Source organism: Chelonoidis abingdonii, chromosome 2, assembly GCF_003597395.2.
Source record: "Chelonoidis abingdonii isolate Lonesome George chromosome 2, CheloAbing_2.0, whole genome shotgun sequence".
Classification (NCBI taxonomy): domain Eukaryota; kingdom Metazoa; phylum Chordata; order Testudines; family Testudinidae; genus Chelonoidis; species Chelonoidis abingdonii.
Window position 1 is genome coordinate 117772822 of NC_133770.1, and position 8276 is coordinate 117781097.

Consider the following 8276-nt stretch of genomic DNA (forward strand, 5'->3'; position numbering starts at 1 on the left):
TGGGCACCGCATTTCAAGAAAGATGTGGAGAAACTGGAGAAGGTCCAGAGAAGAGCAACAAGAATGATTAAAGGTCTTGAGAACATGAGCTATGAAGGAAGGCTGAAAGAATTGGGTTTATTTAGTTTGGAAAAGAGAAGACTGAGAGGGGACATGATAGCAGTTTTCAGGTATTTAAAACAGTGTCATCAGAAGGAGGGAGAAAACTTGTTCACCGTTGATTCTTGTTCTATCATTAGAGGCTATGGGCTTAAACTGCAGCAAGTTTTACATTGTTTTATTTTTGAGTGCATTTATCTTTTGTACATCACTCTACATTTGTAAGTTCAAATTTCATGATACGAGATTGCACTACAGTCTTTGTATGAGATAAACTGAAAAAATACTATTTCTTTTGTTTCTTTTTTACAGTGCAAATATTTGTAATAAAAAATAAATATAAAATGAGCACTGTACACTTTGTATTCTGTATTCTAATTGAAATCAATATATTTAAAAATGTAGGAAACATCCAAAAATATTTAAATAAATGGTATTCTATTTTTGCTTAATACAGAGATTAATAGCATGATTAATCGTGATTAATTTTTTTAATCGCTTGACAGGCCTAGTTTTAACTTTAAGTCTACTGTCATTAAATAATTGTCTAACCGACTAAACATGTGACTCCTCTATTATTTCCTGAAACTGTAAAAATTTAAATAGATAAAAATAAATGTTGAAAAGTAAATATTGATGTTATCCATCAAATTTATAAAAGCAAAAATAAAATTCTGCAAAATTTATATATGTTTGTGCCATGCCTAATAAAATGGGAACCAACTAGGCTGTGATATTTAGGGACAACAGAAATGTAAAATAATAATAATAATTAATAAAAAGGTCCTCATGCCTGCCATTCTTCTGAAGAAGTAAACCATTTAACTAACTACACAAACTGTGATACAGTTCTAAAAATATATAGTAGTTAAAATTTTTAGTTTGCAGTTTCAAGGAACATAGTTTTCAGATGTCTAGAGAGACGCCTCCAGTGTTTTTAAAAAGTACAGTATATCTGAAAACTGTTTCTTTTTAGGAGCTTAACCTAATATCCATTATGTAAACTCAAGTTAAAAAACCTCAGAAGCTACACTTATTGCTCAATGTATTTAGTCTTCTCCCCTGAGAACTGACTTTGGACTAACTTTCTCAAACTTCTGCTGAACTTTTACTAAGAAAGGCAAGTATAGTATTAAATACAAACCTGGTGTTTCCATGAGAAACAATTCACAAGCCATTTTTAATTCCTTGCCTCTCTAAGGAAGATAAATTGGTTTATAGTTATGTTCTCTTTCTTGTAAAGCAATCACAATCTGTTTGTGCCTTATAATTGACCTATTAACTATGCTAACAACATTCTCATCCTCCACTATAACTAGGGTGACCAGACAGCAAATGTGAAAAGTCGGGACGGGGGTAGGGGATAATAGGAGCCTATATAAGAAAAAGACCCAAAAATCAGGACTGTCCCTATAAAATCAGGACATCTGGTCACCCTAACTATAACTAGTAAAGCAGTTTAAGAATAATTTAATACTGAAAACTTGGTAACAAAGATTTTTCACTGAAGGATAAGCAGTGCAAAGTACTGAATGGGTGAAACAGCCCCCTATATTAGCGATATGCTGGAGGGAGGCTTCCGGGGGCCCATGTTAAAATTCTGACACCAATCAAAAGAAAGGTTAGGAAGATTTCTCTGTCTCTGATGTAGACACCCCCTTCCTGGAGACTGCTAAATCTAACTTGTCAGAGATGACTTGTGCCTTAGGCTCAAAAAAGTCCTACTAAAAGGCAAATATTTTGGATTTGGAATAGGCTAGATTGCAATAGGTGTCAAGTACTTTCAAAAAAATGTTCCTGGGAAAGGGTTCTTCTCTGCACTACAAAATCCACCCGCTGAACACAGCTGTGCTATCTATATATTCAGTGCATTCTTTGGGAACAGAGCAAAAACATTTCCAGTAAAGTGGAACTTATATCACTGCAAGTTTGTTTGCTCAGCTATGTTTCTTCCTTCTTTGGTTCTATTTATGACAATGTGCTTTCATTTAAATAGTAAAACAACTGATTTTGCAGTCTCTCTCTCCCCTTCTCTGTAACCTCATGCATTGTTACACAGACCTTAGCATATATTCAGGTGAAACATTTTATTACAATACTGGCAGTGCATCTCTGGTACAGTTGAGAGCCATTAGCCACAAGTAACTGTGACAAGGGGCGGCTCTAGGTATTTTGCCGCCCCCAGCACAGCAGGCAGGCTGCCTTCGGCGGCTTGCCTGCTGGAGGTCCCCAGTCCCGTGGATGCGGCGGCATGCCTGTGGGAAGTTCGCTGAAGCCACAGGACCAGCGGACTTTCCACAGGCATGCCACCAAAAGCAACCTGCCTGCCGTCCTCACGGCAACCGGCAGAGCACCCCCTGAGGCTTGTCGCCTCAGGCACGTGCTTGGCGTGCTGGTGCCTGGAGCCGCCCCTGACTGTGACAGTTTCTTACAGACTAGGTCCTGTCTTGCAGTTGTTCAACATACACAACTCCCACTAAAGTCAATGCAAGCTGTGTACATATATTGTGTAAATTTAGATATCAACATTACAATTGCTTCAGATAAATATTCTGTTTAGCTGACACTGCTGGCTGGTGAGTTAAATCAAAAAAATTTAGCTCATCAAGAATGAAATCCAGTTGAGGCCAGATTTTAAAGGAACATTGACTTCCATTTTGGCAGCAGTGGGTTGCTCTCTTCTGAGGAAGAATGGAAGGGACCTGCTGAGAATAGGTGGTTCTTAAGAACCACCTAAGGAGCCATGGCCAAGAGCTACCTTCTCTTCCTAGCAGCAGCACATGCTAGTCATTGAATTCCTCTTCCTCAGCAGCACCATGCAGCCCTCACCACCTCTCCCCATGGTGTCGCTGGTGAGCAGGACATGGCTGCAGTTGTACAACTTTTGGGGTCAGGAGATAGCCTGTGGCAGTGGCCCAGAAACTATTTGGGAGGGTCAGATACTTCCCCTCTTCTCAGGAGTCTCTGAAGCATATAGGTCTTGTGTTGTCCTGATGGGCATTGTCTCCACAACCAGGCACAAGCAAAGCAGCACCAGGAGCGCCTTCAATAACAAGAGGCAAACAGGGAAAGAAAATGTATTTTTAAAAGACCCCCCTCCTCACACGCGCATACATGCACGCACACACACACACACACAATGGGCTGGAAATTTCCACTACCTGCGTCTGACGAAGTGGGTATTCACCCACGAAAGCTCACGCTCCAAAACGTCTGTTAGTCTATAAGGTGCCACAGGATTCTCTGCTGCTTTTACAGATCCAGACTAACACGGCTACCCCTCTGATACTTGACACAATGGGCTTTGTTATAGAGAATGTTTAAGGATTTAAAATCTATTTGAGACAAACATCACACTTTAATTCTGGGCTGTCCTTTTTCTCATGCAAATTATATTTCCCTAGCCCTGTGCTTCAGCAGCAACCACTTTTTAAAAAGGCAAAACAACAACAATACCACCTTTATAAAGGAACTGCTAAGCCACACTGGATCCTAGACATCTCTAACTAAGACTACTCCCTGAGGATTTACAAGAAGGCAAATATCTCCGCTCCACGTAGAATCTGTCTGGCGCACACAAGGTTGTGTTTAGGATTAGTTGGCCCTCCTGCGTAACAAGCTTGGTCACCACTATTTGTGATGACTACATTCCTTGGCAGCTACATTCCTTAATAAGAATGAAAGTGTAAGTAGCAAGAGTGAAGCTTGTGAGAACAGGAGACTGGGCTTTCTCTTAGAATCACAGAAATGTAGGGCTGGAAGGAACCTCGAGAGGTCATCTTTAGTCCTACCCCCTGTGCTGAGGCAGGACCTCACAGGTGTTTGTCTAACATGTTCCTCAAAACCTCTAATGATGGGGATCTCACAACGTCCCTTGGAAGCCTGTACCAGTGCTTAACTACCCTTATAGTCAGAAAGGTTTTCCTAATATCCATCTGAAATCTCCCTTGATGCAGATTAAGCCCATTACTTCTTGTCCTACTTCCACTGCATCTGGACAACAACAGCCTTTGACATATTTGAAGACTGTTATCAGATCACCCCTCAGTCTACTTTTCTCAAGACTAAACATGCCCAGTGTTTTTTTTAAGCTTTCTTCATAAGTCAAGTTTTCTAAACTTTTTATCATTTTTGTCGCTCTACTCTGGACTTTCTCCAATTTGTCCACATCTTTCCTAAAGTGCAGTGCCCAGAACTGGACACAGTACTTCAACTGAGGCTTCACTAGTGCCCAGGAGAGCAGGACAATACAACATTCCTGTTAATACACCCCAAATTGATCGTAGCCTTTTAGCTACAGCATCACATTATTGACTCATATTCAGTCTGTGATCTCTAGAAACCCCAGAACCTTTTCAGCAGCATCTAGCTAGTTAGTCCCCCTTTTGTGGTCATGTGTTTGATTTTTTTCACCTTAAGTGAAGTATTTTGCACTTGTCTTTATTGAATTTGATTTTGTTGATTTCAGACCAATTCTACAATTTGTTGAAGTTGTTCTAAATTCTAATCCTGTCCTCCAGAGTGCTTGCAACCTTTCCCAGGTTGGTGTCATCTGCAAATTTTATAAGCATACTCTTCACTCCATTGTCCAAATAGTTCATGAAAATATTGACAGACCTCTGTGGGACCCCATTAGATACATCCTGACAGTTTGACAGCAAACCATCTCTGAGTACCATCTTTAAAGTAGTTACACACTTATCTTATGGTAACTTCATCTAAACCACATTTCCCTAGATTGCTTGTGAGAATGTTATGTGGAACAGTGTCAAAAGTCTTACTAAAACCTAGCTATATCATACCTACTGCATCCCCCTATCCACTAGGACAGTAATCATGTCAAACAAGGAAATTAGGTTAGCCTGGCATGATTTATTCTTGACAAATCTATACTAGCTATTACTTATTGCCCTATGATCTTCTAGGTGCTCGGAAAGTGATTGTTTAACTATTTGTTCCAGTATCTTTTCAGGTGTCAAAGTTAGGCTGACTGGGGTACAATTTCCCAGGTCCTCTTTGTTCCCTTATTTAAAAATAGATTCTATTTTTGTTCATCTCCAGTTCTCTGGGACATCACCTGTCCTTCATGAGTTCACAAGATTATTGCTAATGTTTCCTAGATTGCTTCTGCTAGTTCCTTAAGTACCCTGGATAATTTCATCAGGCCCGGCTGACTTGAATACATCTAAATATTCTTCAACCTGTTTTTCCTCATTGTGGCTTGTGTTCCTTCCTGCCTTCCCCCGATCATAAAACGGTGAAACTTTACAATGCAGAGGCAATTAAGTGCTCAGAAGGTGTGCTATCAGGAGAAGGGCCTAGGGGTTAGAACTCTTAATGACAGGAGACTAGAATGACCACAAATCTCACTGCCTTCAGAAGGAAGTGTAAAACTCACTTTTGATTTAGCTTTTCAACAGCCACAATAAAACCACAAACAGAGAAGAGAGGAGAATGGAGAGGAGAAAGGAAAAATAAATTATTGAAAAGAAAACCTGTCATGATTGCCTTAGGAAATGATGAGAGGAAATAATTTCATTTTCTGATGATTTTCTCTTTTTAATATACTTGGCTTCTAAGGAAAATTGAGCAGTGCTAGAGCATAGACTCTCAGAAGTCTGATATTGCTCTAAAACGACTTCTTCTTTTGGAGCCTGGGAACCATTTTCATGTCACACAATTAAAAAATACTGCCAAATTAAGTGTATTTTTTAAGTTTTACATGAATGCTCACAAGCCCCACTCACTCTTGATCTCCAGTATGTATTCTGAGCTTAATTACTCCAGTCATACAAAATGTATCCTGCTTTTGAGAAAGGCAGTGCAGACCCATAGAAAGAACAATGGACTGGGGCTGAGTTCTATTCCCAGCTCTGTCACTAGCCTGTTGAGTGACCTTCACCACTCTGTGCCTCAGTTTCCTCATTGGTAAAATGGGGGTAATGTACTGACCTCCTCTGTAATGCACATTGCTATCTACTGATGAAACATGCTATATAAGAGAGTTATGTATTATTATTTTTTGCCCACTGCTAGCCCACATCTGCTTGTCACTTTCACTGGAACCTGCCATAGGCTGAAAGTTTCTTGTTTTTCTCCTGATGCCTCATGTCATCTTCTGGGTTACTTTAATATTATGTTGTTGAATTATATTTTCCTGAGCTTATTATGATTGACAAAAACATATTTTAGAGTGGCTCTTAGAGGTACCAATCAAGATAATGTGTGCCATTGTGCTGTACAATCACATAAGATGACATGATCCCAGCCCCCAGAGGTCTTCTAAGCGTATTTTGACTTTAAACAGGCTTTTATTCATATACAGGATTGCCTGATCCTCGCGTGCAAAAAACATAAATCAGGCCCCACAAAATCATAAGACTGGCTTCAAAATAGTCATCTGGGGTTCTTTTTATTTGCTTTTTGTTTTTTGAGCCTCTAGAGCAGGTGTAGGCAAGATATGGCACAGGTGCTGAAGGCGGCACGCGAGCTGATTTTCAGTGGCACTCGCACTACCTGGGTCCTGGCCACTGGCCCAGGGGGCTCTGCATTTTATTAAATTTTAAATGAAGCTTCTTAAACATTTTAAAAACCTTATTTACTTTACATACAACAATAGTTTAGTTACATATTATAGACTTGTAGAAAAAGACCTTCTAAGAACATTAAAATGTATTACTGGTATGCAAAACCTTAAATCAGAGTTAATGAATGAAGATTCGGCACACCACTTCTGAAAGCTTGCCGATCCCTGCTCTAGAGGGTACATAGGTCCTGTTTTCAAGCTCTCTCTACAACCCCAAGGGCTAGAAACTTCTTTTTTCTTTAATGAAAACTGAGAATCTCATCCAATGACCATACCTTTAAATGGGGCTGGAGGAGGGGCAGTGTTTGGCTGGCTGAAAGGAACAGTGCTTTATGGCTGGGAGTGGGGGGAGAGGAAAACTGCTGCAAAACTGGAGGAGGGGTCAGCATGGTCTCTGACTCATCCCCTGGAAATGAAGGTCTTAAAAGGGCCAGCTCTGCGTCTGAAGCTCCCTTTTACATGGAGCTGGCTGAGGCAGTATACACCCTCCCTTCCCTTCAGGTGGTGAAATATCAGGTTTGGTCAAGACCTGCTGTGGGCATTACAGAAGCCGTCTCTTTTTTAGGGGACCTGGGAAGGAATTTTTCCTTTACCACCATTTTGGTCTAGGTGCAGTTGGGTTTTTTTTTCACTCCCCCCCACCAGGTTCAGGAAGGGCTCTGTTCACGCATGGTATGAAGTGCAGTAGTCCATATGTTGCAACTCATTATGTAAGTGTACGGTGGATGTCCAGTGCAGGTACTCCATAGGAAAGGTATACAGTGACTGGATAAATGACTTGGAAAAGGACTTAAAAAGGAAGGGTTCATTAGAGGAATGAATCGGGGGGGACTAGGGACTCCTATGACTGGTATGGCAAGTGATGCCCTGGATTTTAGGGTTATGTATACCCCAGAATGTGATCAAGCTAATTGCAACCATATTATGTGCGTTCAGCCACCCTGAATTAATGAAGAAGAACACTACATAGTTAAGGATTAATGTGGAGACAGGCTTTTAGAAACAAGGTCAAAACTATCTACAGTTTCTGCTAATCAGAATGGGAGGAGGGGACTGGCAAGTAAACAATTGAGACTGAAAACCTTGGTGGTTGGAAAACCTTGAGTCTAGATGCCTCTGATATTAAAAGTTCATTGAAAGTTAGAAAAGTGATGATCCAGTAGGGGTTATTATGACCTATGAGTTTGTAGAAGTTAGTTATAAAAGATTAACTAATAGAGTGTACTTTAGAGCAGTCCTCTGAAGCTATCTTGAGAGAGATTTTTTTCTGACACTCTTTCTCCTTGATGGGTGAGCAAGTGGCCACTGCAAACCTGCTGTTAATTACTCAATATCATTCTAGATGTTAGGTAAATATCTGGGATGTATTAAGGGATTCTCAAATTGGGGGTCAGGACCCCTCATCGGGTCACGAGGTTATTGCATGGAGGGTTGCAAGCTGTCAGCCTCCACCATTTATAGTGATGTTGAAGTGTCATTAGAGAAGGTTTTGGAATTAATTGATAAACTTAACAGTAACAAGTCACTGGGACAAGATGGCGTTCACCCAAGAGTTCTGAAAGAACTCAAATGTGAAACTGCGGAACTGTTA

The 8276-nt window shown here is 40.4% G+C and overlaps 1 protein-coding gene across 2 annotated transcripts in view; it reads right to left on the minus strand.

Moving 5' to 3' along the window:
- The window catches only part of MOCOS (molybdenum cofactor sulfurase), a 381792-nt gene that overhangs the window by 352001 nt on the left and 21515 nt on the right, over positions 1-8276 (minus strand). The window lies entirely within an intron of this gene.